The sequence below is a fragment of the Delphinus delphis genome, chromosome 20, assembly GCF_949987515.2.
Source record: "Delphinus delphis chromosome 20, mDelDel1.2, whole genome shotgun sequence".
Lineage (NCBI taxonomy): Eukaryota > Metazoa > Chordata > Mammalia > Artiodactyla > Delphinidae > Delphinus > Delphinus delphis.
Genome location: NC_082702.1, coordinates 46,861,420 through 46,884,120, shown reverse-complemented (window position 1 = coordinate 46,884,120; position 22,701 = coordinate 46,861,420). Strand labels below are relative to the sequence as shown.

The 22,701-nt window shown below is 42.8% G+C and overlaps 1 protein-coding gene across 2 annotated transcripts in view; it reads right to left on the bottom strand.

The window, feature by feature from the left end:
• Window positions 1–22,701, bottom strand: part of ZNRF1 (zinc and ring finger 1) — a 99,587-nt gene that overhangs the window by 44,418 nt on the left and 32,468 nt on the right. The window lies entirely within an intron of this gene.

The following is a 22,701-nucleotide window of genomic DNA, read 5'->3' as shown; positions in this document are numbered from 1 at the left end:
TGCATGCGGCCAAAGCTGCTATGAAAAGGTAAAGACATATTCCATATTTGCACTCCTTTTTACTTAGCTCTTTTAATCAACCCTTTCTGATAAATAATTCGTCTCACTTCAGCAACTCTCAATTTTAGTAAAAGGTCAAAGCATTAACCTTGCGCTGCTGTAGGAGGGAACTTCTCCAGAGGCCTTCAGAGAGGCCTAGAGAGGTTCTATGGAGGGAGCAGTATTTCCCACAAGACTAAGAAACGCATATTCTGAAGAGACGTGGGGTGTCTGCCTCTGATACCCTAAACTCCCAACTGCTTCCTAATGGAACAACTACAAGGCATTACCTTCTTCTGAGATGCTCTTAAACAAATAAGGTTCTAAGCATGTTATTGTAAATGAGATATAACAGGTCTGTCAAAGCAGGTTCTTTAAACTGTCTCGATTCTTTTGAAGTCACTGAACAGACATTTGCTTAGATCCTTCTAAGCAGTGTAATAGGGAGAACACTGATACTGTGTCAAGTCAAAAGTATAACCTAATTTTATGTTTCACAGATTAACTTGAGGGAAATACAATACAAACCAGTGTCTTCCACTGTCTCAGCAGCTAGGCTCTTCAGAAGGGGAGCTTCTCACCGTAATACTGAACTTAGGCCAATTTTCATTAAAGGCATCAGCCAGGTCAGAAGCCATGACAAAGCTGATTCTTTGAATTAACACTTTAAACCAAGATGATGGCAAGATGATTAATTCTGTTAAGAAAGCTGGTGAAGTGGAAGTTATACTTGGGTACAGGGATCAATTGCAAAGTTCCCATACTTTTCATGTCCTCCTCCTTCGGTCACTTCTGACTAAGGCATCACAAAACCTGCAGCGGGAACACCAGAGTGTCACTGCACGTCTGAATTCACTGTGTCCCCTGAAAGGAGGTCACCCTTGGGCAGCCTTCCTGAGATCTTCTTGCCTCATTTTCTCAGCCTCCTCCTTGTGTAGTTAAGAAACTCCAGCCCCCTCATAGAACAGAGGAGAAATTAAGAGATAATCTCAGAAGTCTTCCCCCAAATCAAGGGTACAGCCGAGACTAATATCCCAGTGTCTGGACTCCTAAACCTCCTTTGAGGCTGGTGTGCTAAGTGTGGATTTCATGGTCCTGGTGCTCAAATGTGTAGACAGAATTTATCCCCCTACTCCTGGCCCAGGCAAGGTTGGATCAGCCTAACTTACCCAGGCTATCTAGTCATATAATCCTGTCCCAACACTACGTCACTAGACTTTGTAAGTGCAAAGGAGAGATGGGAGAAATGAGGACGGGAGAGATGAAGGAACGTAAACAATATGACTTCCAAGGGTCAGATGAACCAAAGCCAGCCTGAAGGAGAGGGGAGAGCAGTCAAATCTATCAGCCTAAGATCTTTAGTCCATTTTAAAACTGATTTACGGGAACTTCCCCGGTGGCGCAGTGGTTAAGAATCCGCCTGCCAATGCAGGGGATACAGGTTCAAGCCCTCGTCTGGGAAGATCCCACATGCCGCGGAGCAATTAAGCCCGTGCGTCACAACTACCGAGCCTGCTCTCTAGAGCCCGCGAGCCACAACTACTGAAGCCCGCGTGCCTAGAGCCCGTGCTCCGCAACAAGAGAAGCCACCGCAATGAGAAGCACGTGCACCGCAATGAAGAGTAGCCCCCCGCTCGCTGCAACTAGAGAAAAACCCACTTGCAGCAACAAAGACCCAACACAGCCATAAATAAATTAATAAAATTAAAAAAATGATTTATGGGAATTCCCTGGCGGTCCAGCGGTTAGGACTCCACGCTTCCATTGCAAGGGGGCACGGGTTTGATCCCTGGTGGGAAAACTAAGATCCTTCAAGCTGCGTGGCGTGGCGAAAACAAAACAAAAAAACTGATTTATGCAACTTCCAGTCATTACAGGGAAAGTAAAAAACTCAAGCTTTGAGCTCCAAATACTTCTCTACTCACATGGAGAACTGAGAGGATCAAATGAGACCTAAGGACAAACTTCAAGAACCAGAGTCTTCTGATGGCACAAAAACTGGTTCCTAGGTGATCGAAGCCATTTCACCACAAACAAAATAAAAAGACTCTAGTTTTTTCTGATACCCTCACAGTACCAGAGATTTATTATAATTCGTCTTGATTTATTACGCTGTTCTTTTTCAAATCCCACGGATATTTGATGCCAAGTCTGCAATGGGGAAGGTAACCGCCAAGGGTCTGTCATGAGTCCCAGTGTTTAACCTGAAGACAGTTGAGAGCGGGCTCTTCCTGCAGCAGCAGGTCTGGGACATTTTGAGGGCTTCCTTCACAGCTCCTACATGCTACGCAGGCTGGAGATCAAGGCCAGTATCTAATCATTTACATTTAAACGTGAAAAGCCTAGCAGGCAGCAGCCCCTGGGATGCAGCAGCTCAGAACCAGGACAAGGGAAAACCAGTATGGTCGAAAATCTCAACAGAGGTGTGCAGAAAGCCTGGTGCAGCTTCTGGGTGAAGAGACTTGATTTATTTAAAGGAGAAAAGGAAAGGGGACAATTCCCCTGGCTCCCACCAGCCAAAGCTGCGCCCAAAGCAAGCAGAAGGCCTACTAGTTACTGCTATCTAACGTCTTACCGGTTATCAAACTCAATCCAAACACTTCTGTCCAAAGCGGCGTGATGAGAGCTGCTGCTTGTTTTGTGCCCAAAGTGCAACACGAAGGGCTGGGACCCCCACTGTCCAGGAGGGCTCCAATTCCCCTTCAGGTTGCCCCCAACTTTAACCATTTCTCTCACTCTTCTGCGAGGCCTTTGGCAAGCTTTTCTTCCTCAGCCTCTGCTGCCTGCGGTGCTGCTGGGCCAGCAGGTATGGGGAAATAATCCCTGGACTTAACTGCTACTGTGGTGTTATTCTCAGAGTGCCCCTTGCTACACTGCTACTGAAAGCCAGAAAAGGAAAAAGCTGCACACCGCTGATGAGAACAGCCCACCTGACAGGACAGCCCCAGGCTATCATCGGATCTATACACTCCTGCAGGGAAAGGAAAGGGAAGGGGGCAGGTCAAGTATCAGAGTACTTATAGGCCGAGAGAGACAGAACAAGAGGTTCTTCTCCCTCAGACCCCACATTTGCTGAGGGCTTTACAGTGGCCTCCACCCCCTCCATACTCAGCTCAGGGCTAAAACAGCGCTTCCCAAGGCAGACAGACAGCACCAACTCCACCAACTTCCTCGCAAAGCAGCTGTGGATGACCATCCTGAGGCCTGTGGTGATGAATCCTGTCTACGAAGTTTTCATTTTCTCCTGTAAAGTTATTTTCAATCCTACTTCCTAACGCTTTTGACTATGGAACTTGAACTAGAAGAAGGTTCGAAACTGACAGAGACCCAGAGAAAGCAGAGGAAAGAACAGAAGAAACTGGGCCATCCTGCTGCCCTGAACCGGCCAACCTCCCGGCTAAGGGAAGGCTCTTTAGTCTTGGGGCTGAAGGGGCTTGTCTTCCTCAAGCCCCTCTCAATCAAGGACCAAATTAAATCATTTAAAATCATTAAAAACGGACTTCCCTGGTGGTCCAGGGGTTAGGACTCCGTGTTTTCACTGCTGAGGACCCGGGTTCAGTCCCTGCTCGGGGAACTAAGATCCCACAAGCTGCGTGGTACAGCCAAAAAACTAAAATCTGCCCCACCAAAAAAAAATCATTAAAAACAATCTCCAGGTATTGATCAAACCTGGTGATTCTTGCTGAGCAAACAATAAAACAAAACTCTGTCGCCATCTATATTTGTACTGGAATAACCCACTGAATTTCTCTTTAGATCAAAAATCTGCTTGGCGTGAATAAGCACAAAACAAACAAGCCTTCGAGTTACACAGGAGTCAGAGGAGCAGGGCGGTGGAGGTGGCTGACAGGGAGGAGGTTTTGCAAAGAGGCCCTGGAGCCATCGAATTCTGAATGAAGGAAAACCCCAGGAGATTCTAACCAAATCGGAAAGAAAACACAGATCAGGACTCTGTACGGAGAAATGCCATCATGACAAGGACCCTAAGTCTTGAGTTCCAACAAGCCAAGTAACTGAATGGGAAGATGCCACGGGACTGAATAAATGTGCTGGGGGAGAAAAGTTTTCCTGAGACAAGTGATACGTTTAAACGAAAGCCAGGGGTCTGACAGGTGGAGCCACGACCGTCCTCGAGCAAGCTTAGTCCACGGGTTCATGAGGGGATTCTCACCTGCCCTTCAAAGGCTGAACACTTCACACACTTACTGGGGTGTCACTCCAAGAACCAGAGGCACGCCCGCCGGGAAGTTTTACCTCTGAACGAACGGGAGGACACAAACTGATTCTCAAAGCAGTAAACCTGGAGACACCCTGACGCATTCTCACTTTGTCTAGCTACCGAATGAACGACGTCTGTGCGCTGCAATACCGTTTGCTTTCTTTTTCTGACAATAAAATGACCAGAGCCGGAGAACACTGGGTTTTCCAGTTGCTTCTCAAGGGACTTACCAAGGCGGACGGTTGAACTTACTGGTATTAAAAGTCTCTTCCATGAGACAAGTATGTGGCAATTTCTCCTCCCACGCACTACTTGTGAACTTCAGTCCCTTTAAGTCTGTACAAGGATACAGTTCCCACTCTTTTTAAAGAGGGCTAATGCCACGTTCATTCTTTAACCAAGAAAGGGAAACACTGACATCAGACAGAACTATATACCTGACTTTCAAACCTGTTCCGGCCACGACCACTAGAACTTATGAGCAGTATTGTCATCGAAAATGGTGGAACCCTCAGCCCAGCACCTTATTTCCAGGGTCTCTGACCAGAGCCGCCAGATAGACACATGAACTGACATTACAGCCACTGGGACCTATGGAAGGAGACAAATCCTTTCACAGTCGACTTCCTCAAGCACGGACCTCTGAAGGGGAAGATTCTAATTCATCTTTATGGATCCCTCTATTTCAAATATTAAAAAAAAAAAAAAAAAGACTTCTGAAGTGAAATGGGGAGGGGGACCTATAGAAATAACCAGCAGCTACTAATAGCTAAAATGGCTGCAGCCCTCAAAATTTTCTGAAGCAGCAAATAGTCCTCATTACATATAAATATAACCTGCCAGCTCAGCAAAGGAATGGATCCAGATTCTAAGCAGCTCCGGGATGGCTCTGGGTCACTGGCTAGCAAATGTCTTTATTGAGGAAATACCGGAGCAGAATCACTACTTGTTTTCCCCAAAGCTTGCAATGAGAATGACATGGTCTCGGTCCTTCGAGGGTACGTCCAGTGAGAGGCGAGGCTGACTTGCCCAGGGCAAGCTCAGTTCAGTAGGAAAGGCAATAATCACCCCCTACAGACTATGTGTTTATGCTGTTTCTCTTCTGTAAAATCAAGATCCTTTGTCTCCAAGCTCACCTGAAGCGGTCATGAACAACATTCCCGTGCCTGTCTAGCAGAAGTGACTCTCCACAGACCGGCAGGAAGGGGTTTCTTGCTCCAGACGGAGCTGGTGTGTCCACGATGCCTCTGGCTTTGTGGGCAGAGGAAAAGGCTCTCTCCCAGAGGGAGCAGCTGTGCCATTATCAAGCCTGCAGCCTTTCCAAGAAGACCTCACTGTCTGAGGACAGAACAGGACCTGCAGCTGGCCCAGTAGCATGGCAAGTGCTGGGGACCAAGTTCTTCCCAACAAGAGACACCCAGGACCTTAAGTCAGGACCCTGGTTCCGCACAAGAAGGGAGAGATTCTAAATCCCAGGTCGGGGACTGGGAAAGTGGAGTGAATATGCACAAAGGGAGGGGCGGTACTTAGTTCTAGTTGGCCAGCACTACCACGTTATTCAAACCAGAGCAATAGTTCCTTTAGAAATCACTACAATGGAAGCAAGGGGCAAAACCCAAATGACGTTCCCACACTTCTCAGCTCTCTTCTCCCATCAGTGCTGCACGGGACGACACCTGGCCCTGCCTGCTGGGAGAGGGAAGCCAGCTCTACAAATGAACAAGGACATCGGCCCACCTGCTCTGCCACTTAGAAAGCCTTCTTTCTGCATTTGCTCTGGGAAGCTGATAAGATCACAATAATAGGTTCATCCAGACACCCTGCTCCTTTAATTACTGTTCTAAAACAAGAGAGCTACACAGGAGAACCGACCAGGAAGAGAGTCAGACCCTCTTGTTTGGACTGGACCAGTATGAAAGGCCAGGTGTGAGAGACAAGGAGGGGCTGAGACTGTCCAGCTGATGGGGGCAGTGAAAGCCAAGGCACCATCGCCACAGAGCTGGCCTCACACTCCAGAAGAGGCAACGCTCCACGTGAACAGGTGAGGCCAATCCCCCAGTGGAATTAATAGCAGGAGAGGAACCAGGCACAATGCAGTAATGCCATCACAGGATGGGCATGGAGGAGATGGTCAGGGAAGCACAGAACGCTGCTATTACTGACTGGTCAATTATTAAATCACTTCTTAAAGTAAAAAGCAATGATTCTAGACCCTTAAGTAGACATGCCTGATTCAGAGATCAGAATAGGGGCTGAAAATCCAGCACAAGACCTGAGAAGCCCACAGTGATCTCCTCTGTGTCAGCTCTACCCGCTGTGCCCTCCCCACGCTTTCTCTCTGCCCAGGATCTTAGACCAGAGACCAAGAGCTAGTGCCTAGCTTATCCCTGGACCCACAGAGGCCAGCGAGGCGGCGGCAGAACACCCAGGGAATCAGGAAGGCAAAGGGGCGTCAGCTTCTCCCTGGAAGGCCATGACTGGACTTCCAGAACCAGACCCCTGAAAGTACACTGCCCCTCACAACAACAGTTGCTGGGTTTTATTTTCCTTCTCCAAACCAGGAACCACATTTCTGGATCAATACAGTTAACAAGGCGCTTCACACTCTGGAAGACAAATTGTACATGAAAACGCTACGCTGTTGAAACACACAGCAGGCCGATTATCTTCCACAGGGCTCCGCCATTTCCACAGGAACCCCAAATCCAGAGGGAACTAAGTAGTCCTGCTGGGAGGAGAGGGGGTAAGAAGTGAACTGTCAACAAGGAGGGAAGAAATGATTTTAAATGGAAGCAAACCTATGGGTTGAAGGAAGTTAATTCAATGAAAAGCGAAGTTTTGCCACCGAAGGGAATATAACAGAAGAATGTGAGTGAGCTACCATGACAAGCCAAACAAGCCAGTGGACGATGCTACAGCAGAGGCAGCCTGCACAGGGAGCCCAGGAACCCAGAGCAATCAGGAAACCCCTAAAGGATTGTTTCTAAAGTCTAGATTTTCTTGAAAATGTGACATGTCATCCCAATGCACAAAATGGAAAGACATCATCTGAGCGCATGAGGAAAACTCTATTTCTGTGAGTCAAGTCTGCTTATTCAATATTTGCGCTGTGTTTTGCAGCACGAGGCACACCTGTGACGGGAATTACAGATGCAAAGAGAGGAAGACCTCTGGGCCCACAAGTAGCCCTTGATGGCTGCAGTTTTCATCTCTCCAGCTGGAGTCCTCAAGCTGGAGAATATAATTCTTCTCTGACCCTCTGTTCCCACCTTACACATATATTTAGATATTTGGTGTTTAACGTTAGGGTTCTAGCCACCCACCCGAACTCACTGAATTTTATAAGGTGAGGTGGGTAGTGAGATAAAAATCCCCGAGATTTCCTCTGGGATCTATGAATAGAGCTTCAGGAAGGCAGTCGGCCTACCTGGGGCAGGACTTTAAGGAAAAGAAAAGCCCGTTTCCTCAGGAGGTTCCTCCCTCACTTCCAGCACAGACGCTTCGTGGAGCCAAGTCACAGGATGTCTAGCCTCTGGAACACACGTGTCATATCCCTGATGGCAGCAAACGAAAATGCTTTTCCCATCTGCGGGCTCAGATTCTCCTCATTTTCACATGGGTCACCAGCTCTATTTTAATTTTAAAAGTTGGTGCCACAATGGAGCAGAATCACAGAGGAGATCATGGGGAGATTAAAACTGCATTTGGTGAAATGTATCGAAACAATAAGATGGGCCGATGGAGGACTGCACAGACGAAGAGTTTGTGATAAAGCAAATACAGGAAAATATTGATTGTAGAGTCTGGGTGGTGGTTATGTGGATGTTCACTGTATAACTCTCTTAATTTCACTGTCTCTGGCAGATCCATCTGCCTGAGGATGGAGGTGGCCTTGCAGGAGCGGGGGCACTCACACTTGTGAGATCAGAAGCCCTGGCTTCACCTTAAACATGCTTGCTGGCCTGAAGGCGGCTTGTCAGGTCAGCAAGGGTACTTTACAAAGGCATACATCAGAATCAGCTTCCTCAAAGTTAGGGTCCTTTACAAACGACTCATGCTTGGGCCCCACTCTAACTCTCCTGACCCACAAGCTGAGGCTGGCAGGGTAATGTAATTTTTCTATCTCGATGGGGATTTGCATCGTTCTTGCGTATACACTGTCAAAACTCAGTGAATGTATACTTCAAATGTGTGCATTTCACTGTATGCAAATTTTATATCAAGAGAAACTATAAACAAATACTGAACACCAGTTAATTGTATGCATGTTGAAATATTTAGAGGAAAGTACACAGATGTCTGCATTTACTTTGAAATACGTCAAAAAATAAGATTGATGGATAGATAGAAGAGTGGCGAGATGAAAAGAAATATGATGACAAAATAAGTATAGTAAAAAAGACGTATTTGGGGTGGGTAGTGACAGCGGTGGTGTTATGGCTGTACCAGCAAACAAGTATTTTTCAGAAGTTCCTCAGGTTGGTTAAACAAACTGTGGTCCATCCGAACTGTGGAATACTGCTTAACAAAAAAAAACAAAACAAAAAAGGAATGAAATCTTGATATACACAACAACTTGGAAAGGGTGGTCCAGTGGTTGAGACTCTGGGCTCCCAATGCAGGGGGCCCAGGCTCGATCCCTGGTCGGGGAACTAGATCCCACATGCCACAACTAAGAGCCCGCATGCCACAACTAAAGATCCCGTGTGCCGCAACAAAGACCTGGTGCAGCCAAATAAATAAATAAATATTTTTTTTAAGAAAAGAAAAAAGCCAATCCTGAAGGTTATACACCTGTATGATTCCATTTATAGAGCATTAACAAAATGACAAAATTATAGAGCTGGAGAATAGATCAGTGGTTGCCAGGGGTTAAGGATGGGGGGGAAAGGGATGGGTATGACAATAAAGGGAAGGACTGGGGATCTTGGTGGTGATGGAACATTCTATAGCTTGATTGTGGTGGCTGGTACTCCAACTTACACATGTGATAAAACTACACAAACTACACACACACACACACACACACACACACACACACACACACACACACATGGATGGATGTCAAGTGGTGAAATCTGAAGGTCTGTGGATCGTCCCAAAGGTACCAATGCCAATGTCCTCGTTTTGATATTGTGCCACAGTTACATAAGATATACCACTGCAAGCGAACTGCATGAAGGTACAAGGGACCACTCCATTATGCTTACACCTTCCTGTGAATCTGTAATTATTTCAAAATAAAAAGTTAAACAAAAGTTCCTCAGACGATTCCAAACTTCCCTAGTTAAGAACTACTCATTTAGTCTGACCACTTACTGTAGAGAAGAAAAATCAAAAGTCTATAGAGGTCTCTTAATCACAAAAACTTCATATTCTAATTCTAAAACTAAAGTAAACTTAATCAATTACCAAAAATGTTTATTGATATTTCTGAGCCATTTGTGCCTAAAGACATCATCCCTTCCTTCCTTGGGATAGTAATCTTGGCATTACATGAAATATTAGGATTGAGATAATCCAAATGGGTAATGTGGGGGAAAAAGAAGTAGGTCAAGTGGACCAAAAGGAGAGGAGAGGGAAAAAAAAAGAGAGAGAGAGAGAGAGAGAGATGCTTTCTAAGTGACATTGGAGCAGGTGCAAATTTGCAAACTAAAAATTATAGAGTTTTTAAAAACTGAGTGTTTCACACCCATCATATCAAAGCCTAGGTCTGTCAAAACAGGGTTCTCTCAGTTTTCAGAGCTTCTAAACCATTATTTGCTAGTAAATTTCATGAGACGCAGAAGGGGACATGCTCTAGACACAGCTGTTTCCATCTGTTGTTGAAAATAAGATCCTGTCTAAAAAAAGAAAATGTTAAAAAGTCATAAATCCTTCAAACTACAACCTCAGCAGGGGAGTGAACCGCAATTCTTTTCATCTTTTAAAATGTAATAACTTTGCTCTAGCTTGATCATATAGAAAAGGAAACCATTCTGACACATTTAAATGCTGATGTGCTGATGCCCTTAAGAACCGGAAGACTAAGCAAAACAGGGCCCTCGGGGCTTCTACAACTTAACAACTTCACCATCCTCCCTGCTGCTTTTCACCACCCCATCCCTTCTCCAACCCCCAATCATTAAGAAAAAATAACCGGTAAGATCTTTGTAATCAGGATTAATAATGATTTGGGAGCTAAGAATCCGGGACTTGTTAAATCGTGAGAACGATACCAACTTGAGTCACTTGCTGAAAGTTCACAGGAGAGTAAACCTAAGACTTAAAAATTATTTGAAGAGCCAAGTCTCAATTCCCAAAATTAAAACCAGGGGAACTTCCAGTTACAGTAATATGATAGCCTAGAAAACCAGAAAACCCTACTGCTACAACGACCTAATACTATTGGACAACAAAAGAAAGAACTGGAAATCCCCAAGTGCCAGAAACCAAGAGAACTGAAAAGAGAAAGTGAGGGTTGGGGGAGGTTGGTCTGCTTGTGCTACAGAGGAAGAAATGCCTCTCCTGAGCTCTGCAGCTGCAGGCCTGCACCTCCTACTCTGATGATGAGGTTGCAGTCAAAAATTACAAAACACAGAGGGAAACAATCCACCAAGTGCAAGACTCCAAAAACAGTACAGTCTGACAGATCCTACAAATACGTATACAGTAACGTCTACACCTTAACTTTTTTTTTTCCTTCGGCTACGTTGGGTCTTTGTTGCCGCATGCGGGCTTTCTCTAGTTGCGGTGAGCGGGGGCTACTCTTCATTGTGGTGCGCAGGCTTCTCGTTGCGGTGGCTTCTCTTGTCGTGGAGCACGGGCTCTAGGCACGCGGGCTTCAGTAGTTGTGGCACGTGGGCTCTAGAGCGCAGGCTCAGTAGTTGTGGCCCAGGGGCTTAGTTGTTCCACAGCATGTGGGATCTTCCCAGACCAGGGACTGAACCCGTGTCCCCTGCATTGGCAGGCGGATTCTTAACCACTGCGCCACTAGGGAAGTCCCTACATCTTAACTTTTAAATTGTTCAGAAAAAATTATACATGAAAGAGATAAGGGAGTGAGAGGGAAAAGAGTTCAAATACGACAAAATGTTAATTGGCTAAATCTAGGTGAGGGGAATATAGGTATTCGTTGTCCTTTAAGATTTCTGTAGGATTTAAATCTTTCAAAATAACAAATTGGGAAAAAGAAAAAATATATCTTATACATTTATAAACATAAAACCAATGTCTCTATCAAGGCAATTAAATATGGCAATGAATGTGGGGGTTAAAAAAGATTGAAAGAACTGGAGGCACTTAATGAATGATTTAATATGGTTCCAAGCCAAGTAACTTATAGAAAGAAGTAAGTCCCCAGGAGATCATTTGAGGGAGAGTTAGTTCATTTATTTCAGGGGATTTAATTTCCATACTACTTAGAGCAGATATGCATTTGTATTGGATCATCTAAGGAAATGTAATTGCCAACCTCACCAAAAGATCTAAGAATAATATTTTCACTAGATATTCTACAGCCATGAATCCTGAATACTAAATTAGCAAAAGGCTTCTTATGTTAATGTCAAAGTGATTTTTAGAAAGAAAACAATACAAGGGGATAAAAAATAATTCATCTGTGGATTAAAAGAGCTTGTGGGACAGCAAAGCAGAACCTATGGGAAATTTCAAATGCATATACTAGAACAGGCAAACCTATACAGGAAGTATTGATAGATTGCCTAATTCTGGGAGACTTGGGTTGGGGGAGGGGGGGCGGAGAGAAGATGTGGAGGGTGCAGAGCTTCTTTCTGGGATAAATTGATGGTGATGGTGGTTGCACACCCTGAATACACTAAAAAGAACTGTATACTTTAAATGCATGAATTATATGTGAATTGTATCTCAATAAAGTTGTGGAAAATACTGGACTTCCCTGGTAGCACAGTGGTTAAGAATCTGCCTGCCAATGCAGGGGACACAGGTTTGAGTCCTGGTCCGGGAAGATCCCACATGCCGCGGAGCAACTAAGCCCATGCACCACAACTACCGAGCCTGTGGTCTAGAGCCTGCAAAGAACTACTACTTCACAACTACTGAAGCCCGCGTGGCTAGAGCCCATGCTCTGCAACAAGAGAAACCACTGCAATGAGAAGCCTGCGCACGCAACAAAGAGTAGCCCCCGCTCGCCGCAACTAGAGAAAGCTCACGCGCAGCAACGAAGACCCAACACAGCCAAAAATAAAAAAAATTATATTAAAAAGTTGTGGAAAATGAATATACGAGAAAATGATAATAACGTAAAATCATTATTGAGAGTGTCCAACTCAAAAACCTAGGAAAGAACTACAGAGCAAACCCAAATAGAGGGAAAGGGAGGACAAACTGGCCAAAAACACTGCACCCAGCAGAAAATGACCATGGTGTTTAGGCATCAAAAAGGTTAACGATGGCAGAGTAACATGGACGCTAAGCTTCTGAGGACAAGGCCAAACACCGTACCACAAATGGACCAATGAGGAGCCTCCCATCTCGGGGACAGTTGAGAAAAACGCCACCATCACACCCCCCATCCCCGATGCCATTTACATGCTAGAATTTGACCCTGTCAGCATGCCGCCTCCATGGCCTCAAGTTAACTGCTCTTTCCAAATTAGCCTTGGGATGGGGCCCAGGTCATTTCTCTGGACCCTGCTGTGAGGAAAGCCAGGCATTTAAGTTTTCTGAGCTCTAACGGATGAAAGCAGTCTCTCATGAGGTTGGAACTCCAACATCCATCCCTGAGGGCAAAGAAGGGTCAGAAAGGACCTTCTCTAACTCAGTGAAAAGCATCTACAAAGCCACAGCAACGATCACTTTCGGTGGTGAAACTTTAAGAATGTTCTCTTTAAAATCCCTCTGCGGTCAGGAACAAATCAAGGATGCCCACCATAACTGCTTCCATTTTGTGGCGTATGAGACAGCTGAGCCAGCGTAGTGTTACAGGCTGAACTGTGTCCCTCCTAATTCCTATGTTGAAGTCTTAACACCAGTAACCCAGAATGTGAGTATTTGGAGATAGGGCAGTTAAGGAGGTAATTAAGGTTAAATTAGGTCATTAGGGTGGGCCCTAATCCTATATGACTAGTGTCCTTATAAGAGGTGGAGATTAGGATACACACACGGAGGGAAGACAGCCATTTACAAGCCAAGGAGAGAGGTTCAGAAGAAATCGACCCTGACGACACCTTGATTTTGAATTTCCAGCCTCTAGAACTGTGAGAAAATAAATTTCTGTTGTGTAAGCCGCTCAGTTTGTGGTATCTTGTTATGGCAGTCCTAGCAAACTAACACAACAAGAAAAAGACGCAAAAGATATAAGGACCAGAAAGGAAGAAACGCAAGTGTGATATGATTATCTGCATTAGGAAAGGCAGGAGAATCTACAAACTGCTAGAACTAATACAAGCTCAGTAAAATTGCCAGACGTGAGATCTACATACAAGAAAGTCAACAGGACCCCTCTTAATATGCCAACAACAATTAGAAAACAAACAGGTATGTTCATTAACTGTCCCTCACTGTGCAGACAGATGAAAAAGTTGAGATATATTTGTCCACATATCAAGGGAACACTACAAAGTAATTAAAATAAATGGGCTGGATCTGCACAAATACATCTCAAAAACACAAGTCTGAATTAAAAACCAAAAAAGCCAAGTTACAAAGAAACAGATACTTTCTATCTATTCATTTTTAATACACACACAAAATCATGGAGATGCATATAAGTACAGAACAGATAAATCCACAGCAAGGGTGTTTATGTTAAACATTTCATCTTGGTGATAGGAACATAGATGTTTGCCATATTATTTTCTGTACTGTCCTGTATTTTTGAAAGGCTTCATTTTTTTTTGGATAAAAATAAAAACCTCTTGAGGTCCAGAAAAATGCAAACATTAAATTCTAAGGGGCTCATGATGTTTTAAAAAGTCCCACAACACGGTTCTCTACTATCTGTACACACATGCTTTTTCAGGGGACTTTAACCTCACTCCCACACTACTACTACCCCAGCAGGAAGGTAAAACCAGCAAAGAAAGCGATTTAATTTCCAAGACATTTATTTTCAAGTCAGAATAAAAACCAACTTTAGGTAGTGCCCTTTTCTCAGGGCTGTGATCCACTATAATCTGAAAGGTGTCAGGGATAAATATACCACATTCTCCACCTGGGAGTAATCAGGGAGATCATTAAAGAGAAGATTCAGCCTAGTCAAAAGAGCAACGCAGGAGTATAGGCACCAGGTGCAATACGGTTCACATTCAAAGTCAAGTTAGGACCACGATAGGGATCCCTTGGATAAAGCCAGTGATTGATAATGTCATGGAATCTTTATTGCTAGGTTAAAAAAGAAATCTTAGATCCAGTAAAAACCTGCACTGGCCCCACCTATGCTTATTAGCAGTAACCTTCCCCACTCATCTATCCCCTCTCTATGCCTAGGATAATGACTCAAGCTTCCACTTCCCAGCCTTTTCCTAAGGGGAAAAAACAGTCAAGAATACCTAATAAAAAACTGTAGTGCAAAAGGCAGGGAGAGTTCATGTGTTTAATTTTAGTCAGTTACCAGGTTTTTCTTGAGCCCTGGCCAGAGTTATTCTGGTTCTGGCATGGGGAATCTATTTTGCATGGGTGTGGGTTAGATTAAAAACAAAGAAATAAACAAAACTCTCACAACAGGCACTCAAAGAACATGTCCCTAACTGAATCCATGAGGTCACCAGACAAGCACTGACCACTGATCCAACCAGGACACCTGCCAGGAGGTTCTGGTAAAGACGAGGGTTTCCCACAACACAGAAAGGGACAGGGGAGGCAGCTAACAGAATCACCGTCTCAAATCCTCTGCCACTGCCTCCTTCAGATGGAAGTATTAAGCAGTGTTGGAGAGAAAAAAAAAAAAATCCCACTTTCAAGAGACCCATGGATGAAAGAGAACCATGTTAAGCTCCCCTGGAAGAATAAAATATTAAATAACAGATGAGGTGCTTAAAATATTATGTTACTCCATTTATAAGTGTGTCACTATTGGTTCATTTGTTATATATACAGCCCTTTTTTTCCAAGGGAAAGCAGAATGTCCATTAAACAATTTGATCCTTGTAAAATCAATGGCAGCAAAGTGAGTCAACAGGATGAGGACGCCTGTCCTTTACCCAGCAAGGTTGATAGCTAAACCACTGCAAAAGACTTCCAAGGATTAAATTCTGAAAGCCAAGATCTGGGTTTTAAAACATGCAGCAAAGGTAGCTTCTGATTCACAGCAGATTCTTTGGAAAACAGTACTCCGTTCAACCCCGAGACCCTCCTGATCTCTTATATGCTCCCTCCTACAGCTATCTGTGTACTTTTACTACACACTGTCTCTTTGACCAGAGCGTAAGCTCCATGAGGGCAAGAACTGTGTTTTGTCCATTTCTGCACATCTAGTAGGGCCTAAAATGATACCCTGCATATAGTCAAATGCTCAGTAAACATTAGCTGGGTTTAAGCAAATCCAGCCCAAAGAGGCCTAGTGAAAGAGAAGGAAGATAAGAACTACAGTCTGGAAGGCGGCCTGTTCAAAAGAAATACACATTTAAAATGTTAAAAGATGAACAGCCATCCTTTGCAGGCCAGAGATAAAATGTTCCTCTAAGTAAAACTGAGGAAGGGAAGTACCAGAGTTTCCTCTGGCAAGCTTCTGAAAAGATAAAAGAATGTCTGGTTTGAGTGATAATGTGTTACAGGCTTAAGCAAGAACAGGTGAAAAAAATCTGATAAAACCATGAAGCTGCTGGTAACTCAACGAAGAGGGAACCAGGCTTGGCCAGGCTGCTTCACAACTCATGGCTACAAAGGTGGCTTTAAAATATGGAAGGCTCAAAAAGAACAGGGAAGATAAAGGCATTATCCTCAACTCGTTCTTTATTGTACATGGTCTCTTACTCCTATTATGTATTTATGGAGTGCCAACTACTGGTGAGCCATCGAGGTTAAGAGAAACACCCCAGTCATCGCTACTCAGGAGTTGGCCTTGCCTTGTGTTCTCATTAGCTGTTCAACCCGCTATATGCCTAACCTGGAGAGAGGCCGGTACATCAAGTGTCTCTCAGGAACCGTTTATTATAACCTCTCAAAGAGCAGAGTCAGTTTCAGTTGCTCTCTGAGAAGTCACAAAGACTCCTGAATGAAAAACATCAGGATTCAAAAACAGATAACCATTTTGTAGAAATGGACAAGCTGATTGTAAAAATTTAGTTGGAAATATAAGGACCTAGTATAGCTAAAAAGATTTTGAAAAAGAACAAATTTGAAGAACATACACTACTAGATTTCAAAACTTAACTATAAAGCTGTAAGTAACCAAGATAATGATAGTTATATAAATCAATGGAACAGAATTGAGTCCAGAAATAATCCTTTACATTTATGGCCAGTTGATTTTGCCAAGTGAATTCAGTGGGGAGAAAGAATGGTCTTTTCAACAAATGGGGCTAAGACAACTGAATGTACAAGTGGTTCTTTAAAAAAAAAAAAAAAAAGGAGCTGAGACCCTTACCTCATACCATACCCCAATATTAACTTAAAATGGAATAGAAACATGTGTAAGAACTAAAACTATAAAACTTCTAGATGAAATCACAGGAGAAAATCTCTGTGATCTTTGGATTAGACAAAGATCTTTTTACATATGACAACAAAAGCATGATCAATAAAAGAAAACCATTGGGGGCTTCCCTGGTGGTGCAGTGGTTGAGAATCTGCCTGCTAATGCAGGGGACACGGGTTCGAGCCCTGGTCTGGGAGGATCCCACATGCCGCGGAGCGGCTAGGCCTGTAAGCCACAACTACTGAGCCTGCGTGTCTGGAGCCTGTGCTCCAAACAAGAGAGGCCACGACAACGAGAGGCCCGCGCACCGCGATGAAGAGTGGCCCCTGCTTGCCACAACTAGAGAAAGGCCTCACACAGAAATGAAGATGCAACATAGCAAAAATAAATAAATAAACTCCTACCCCCAACATCTTAAAAAAAAAAAAAAAGAAAACCATTGATAAACTGGACTCAATCAAAATTTAAAATATTTGCTCTTTAAAAAACACCATATAAGAAAATGAAAAGACAAGCCATATATTGGGAGAAAATATTCTCAAATCACATATCCGGAATACACAGGGAACTTTTAAAACTCAGTAAGACAACAGCCAACCTGGTAAAAAACAAATGGGCAAAGGTATGAGTAGACATTTCACCAAAAAAGATATATGAATTGCTATTAGGAACACGAGAAGAGGCTCAACATCATTAGCCATTGGGGAAATGCAAATAAAAAACCACAATAAGATACCACTACCCACCTACTAGAATAGCTATAAATTCATAAGACTGACAATACCAGGTGTCTTGAGGATGTGAGAAAATTGGAACCCCTATCCACTGCTGAAATGTACAACCACTTTGGAAAAGTCTGTTTCTTAAAAGGTTAAACAAAGACCTGCCATGTGGAAACACATATCCACATAAAAACTTACACATGAATGTTCACAGCAGCATAATTCATATTTGCCTTAAACTAAAAACAGTCTAATTGTCTACCACCTGGTGAATGGACAGACAAAATGCAGTAAGTTCATACAATGGAAAACTATTTAGCGTTAAAAAAGAACAACACGCTCAACATGGAGGAACCTAAAAGAAGGAAGCCAAATGCAAAAGACTTCATATTGTATAATTTATAAGAAATTCCCAGAAAACACAAATCCAGGACAGCAGATCAGTGGGACTGAGCAGGGACTGACTACAAACAGATATAATGTAACTTCTGGGGGGATGGAAGTGTTACAAAATTGGATTTTAGTGATAGTTGTACAACTCTGTAAGTGAAAATCTTTTGGGATACTTTCTAGTAGAAATGGAGTTTTCAGGCAGAGAACTAAGAAAGGGATTTCTCTATAACAGTGCTTTTCCAACTTTAGCAAGTATAAGAATCACCTGGAAAACCTGTTAAAACCCAGACACCCCAGATATCCTCCTATCCCAGATATGGATTCAGAAGGTCTGGGATGGGGCCCATGACTTTGCATTTCTAAGAAGTTCCCAGAATACTCAGTAAAATTAGATTCCAAAGTCCCACCAGAGATCTATTACACAGCCTCTTCAGGAGAGGAGGGCCTGGGAATCCACACCTCTTACAGGGAGAGTCACCCCCGGTATCCATCCACAGGGGATTGGTTCCAGGACACCCTCACCCCCTGCCCCCGCAGCGGAAACCAAAATCCATGGATGCTCAAGACGCTTACATAAGATGCATAAAACCTACATACATCCTCCCATACGCTTTAAATCATCTCTAGATTACTTACAATACCTAATACAATGTAAACACTATGTAAATATTCAATAGCTACCAGTGAGTGGCAAACTCCAGTTTTGCTTTTTGGAACTTTCTGGAATTTTTTCCATGGTTGAATCCATGCATTGGGCACCTGCGGACAGAGAGGGCCAACTGTATAGGGAGAATCCCATGCTGAATCTCATGGTTCAGCACTTCATGAACCACAACACTCTCATATACAATTAATTCCAGTAGTTTCAAGAGTAAAACTTGTGTGTTCCTGTTTTGAAAATGATAAAGTAAATGTCCTCTATTTTAAATGGTTCAAAATCAGAAGGGGTTCTGCCTTAGGCCTTTCTAAATAAAGTAATGTGCAGAGAAGTAAATTGTATTTATTCAAGGCATTCTAAATATGCCTCCACATTTTTAAAAAAAATTTCTCCTTTAAAAATGTTTAGGCCACTTTTCAGGCTGAATCTAATTTTAAATCTGTTCAGATGCAAGATCACATGTCTTTCTGAATTCTTAACAGGGATGTGCAATTGTCTGATCCATAGGCTCACAATTCTGGCTACCACAGAAAACCCTCAGCAGCAGTGGTGCCATTTTTAATGGTTCAACTCAGTAACTACTGGAGTCCAATGCTCTGCTATCACGGAAGACACAGACACAGAAGACCAAGCTCGTACTGGGAATTCACCATACTTTTTAGTATCATAAAAAACAATAGTACTAAACATCAGCGTGTGCGGGAACAGACGGGGGAAATTTTTACAGAGGTAGGACTGTGTTCTAGAAAAAAATGAAACAGCGCTTAAATTATTTTCAATTTCTCTGATCACTATGGTTCAAAGGAGAGGGAGTGGTCTCGCACATCGTATGCCATGTTGCAGGAGCCAGAAAGAGCCAGGCTGAGTGCTTAGAAGAGCACACACGGGACTTCCCTAAGAGCACCTCACCTCACCGTTTCTTCAGATTCTGACTGAAATGGCCTGGGGTGGGGCTCAAGCTCTCCAGAGGAAGGATTCAATGATAAATTATATTTCTAAAGACAGTCACAACAATACTGTCCATCCCACAGGCTTCTCTGCAATGGCCCCTCTCCTAGCCCAGATTCCTGTTTAGACCCACAGAATGTGGAGGAAATGACAGCAAGTAACTTCTGAGGCTGGACCCTAAGAGAACGTCAGCTCTGCTTTCACTGCTTGGAATGCTTGCTCTTGGAATCCAGCTCCCAAGTAATGAAACCCAAGCTAAACAAGTGGTGAGAAAGCTACTTGGAGAGGGAGAGATCCTTGCCTCCTAGCCACGCCCACCAAGGTCCCTGTCCTGTGAGTGAAGCCATCTTAGATGTTCCACCCCCCCATCACCATCAACTACAATCTCATGAAATGCCCCACCTGTGACCACACAGAGACGAACCAGCCAGCTGAGCCCTGCCTCAATTCCTGAGACACAGAATTATGAGCAAATATAAAATGGCTGTGTTCTAAAGCCATTAAGTTTTGGGGTAGGTTTTGTTACCCAACAATATAGTATAAAAATAGGTTTCAAGTCTGCTCTCAAACGTTTTTCTAGGTAAATGGTGTGCAGACTGTAGTTAACATGTATGGACTTGGTCTCTATACACCTCAGGGGTGGGAGGAGTCTGAAATCTAGCTACCGGGGAAAGAAGATAAGTGTTCATAAGTCAGTCCCAATCTGCTTCACAGACTTTTTCACATCTGTCGGCAAAAGATTTTGTTGCTTCCCAAATAGTATATTAAAAAATCAAGTTACATGAATGTTTTATGTTTTTCTAAAGGCCAAATCAGACACAGGACTGCCACTGCACACCAACCTATCAATGTGATTCCACTCAAGAGTTTACTGAAACAGAAGGAACAAAAGACCCTAAAGACATAGCTTTCTACAGTATCATCCAGTCTGCTCTTCCCTCTGTATACCAGCACCCCTGTCAATTTTACAATAGGGAAGAGAATTTAAACCCTATCACATCTAAGATGCGACCCATCACAAAGGCTGCACAAGCAGATGCTGAGTCAGGCAGATTCAAATTCTGGCTTTGTTGTTTCCGGTCTATAAGATGGGAAGTTTGGCACTGAATGAGCACTCAAGAAATGTCAAGTTCATGTTTACCTTCTCTCTTCCCTCCCAAATCAATGCAACTGAACCTATAAAGTATTGCATAGCCCAAGGATTTTCTTGAACATCTAAGCAAACACGATAAAGAAACTGAATCACATATGGCTCAGTTCATAGTGCTCAGGGGAATTAAACATAAGTATCCAGGTACACTGAATAAATCTTACTGATCCAAGTACCATACAGGTATTACTATCCTTTCAAGTGTTTATAATTTCAACATCTGAGAAAGAAAATTAGTGAAGTTGCTTCCATATTTGTAGACAGGTTGTCCAAAAATTTTTAAATGACAGAGCAGATAACTTAGCTGCCAGAGAACAGGCCAGTCTTGTCTAGAGACAGATCCTTAAAAGGAGAAGTGCAGAGATGAGCTCTGAGCCTAAAGCAGCTATGCAAGTCTTAATGATCCCAACTCAAAACTGAGAGCTGGCTAGTGAACACTTCAGTGCTGGGAAGTAACAAGTCCTTGAGTTTATGGCTTGAGAGAGAGGAAGGCTTTGGTTGAAACAGGACAAATAGTCTTCATATTCAGAAGGATGCTAACAGGTAGAGGAGCTTAGTTCTGCCAGGGTTTAGGAGACCAAAGATTCCCAATATGATCCCTGATTCTTATATAAGGTAGTAAGTTGAATCTTCTACTCTAACTGGCATCAAATTGATACTGGCAGCCTCCTACTATTTATAGCTCAGTCTTCACCTGTCTCTGTTATACTGAAATTTCCTCACCCTTATAGTCACCTGAACCACAGAACCAGAAAAATAAGACTATATGTGCTTTCAGGTCTCAACTTAATATGATTTGCTCAAATCTTATAATGTCTGCTCTATGAACTGTGAAATCTCAATTTTATTATTTAGGGACTACTCACTCACCCTCCTCTCAGGTACAGTAGTTGAACCTGAGGCAGCAGTGAAGGACTTAGAAATCTTCGGCTGAAGGCAAATAAATGGAAGAATACTGTTGCAAGGTTCTTAGCCTATCCATGAAGTAGTATAAGACTAACTGAAGATACACTATGGTAAATTAAAAATGTATAATGTAAAACCTATAGCAACCCCTAAAACAAAAATAAGCCAAAGAGGTAAAAAGCTAACAAGCTCATAGTGGAGATAAAATAGAATAAAAAATTCTCTTAGTCCAAATGAAGTCAAGCAAAGAGGATAAAAAGAAACAAAGAACAGAGACAGAAAACAAGCAAGACGGTCAACTTAAACCCAATCATACTGATAACTGCATTAAATGCAAACATTCCAGTTAAAAGGCAAAGATAGTCTGGATAAAAGCAACACAAAATTGTATGTTTTCTCTAAGAAACCCATTTTAAACAAGAAGATACAGATAGATTAAAAGTAAAAGGATAGAAAAAGATAACCATGTGAACACTAATCAAAAGAAAGGTGGAGTGGCTACAATTATTGCTGGAGATTTTAACACTCTGCCCTCTATCATTGATAAAACAAGTAGACAGAAAATCAGTATAGTTCCAGAAGACCTGAAAAACACCATCAACCAAATTGACCTAACTGACATTGATAGAAGATCTACTCAAGAACAGCAGAAAACACATTCTTTTCAAATGCATGTTGAATGTTCAGCAAACTAAAACATATTGAGTCACAAAACAGATCTCAAAAAAATTTAAGAGGATTCAAGTCATACAAAGTATGTTCTCGGATCACAACAGAATTAAACTAAAAACCAATACCAGAAAGTTATCTGGAAAATCCCTAAATATCTGGCAATTAAATATGATACTTCTAATAACCTATAAGTTATAGGGGGAAAAAAATCACAAAAAATTAGAAAATATATTGAAATGAATGAAAATAAAAGCACAATATGTCAAAATTTATAGAATTCACAATATTTTTAAACAGTTAAATAAAATAGTGGGTTTTTTTGTTTGTTTTCAGCAAAACATGCTCTTATTTTATTTTTATCTCAGCAAATGTTCTCATTTGGCACCTGACCGGCAT